Genomic DNA, 282 nt, shown 5'->3' with positions numbered 1-282 from the left:
AGAGGGGAGCCTTGGGGGGGGGTACCGGACAACCCCCAGCCGCCGCTCCTCCATCCAGAGCGTGCAGTCGCCACGGGGAGCGACTGCCGCAGCGTGTGGGCAGGGCCCCGCCGCTTTGGCGTGTGGGTTGCGCCGGCCCCGCGGTGGGGCCGTGTGCTGCTCTTTGCCTGCTGTGGCCCGCGCCTCCCCCCTCCGAGTCGGGGGAGGGTTCTGCCGGGCCGGGCCCGGCGTCTGGCGCGGGGCCGTGCGAGCGCGCGTGTGTGTGCGCGCGGGCTTTGCCTC

This window comes from Vicugna pacos, unplaced genomic scaffold (assembly GCF_048564905.1).
Source record: "Vicugna pacos unplaced genomic scaffold, VicPac4 scaffold_5, whole genome shotgun sequence".
NCBI classification, from domain to species: domain Eukaryota; kingdom Metazoa; phylum Chordata; class Mammalia; order Artiodactyla; family Camelidae; genus Vicugna; species Vicugna pacos.
Note: the sequence above shows the minus strand (reverse complement) of the source record.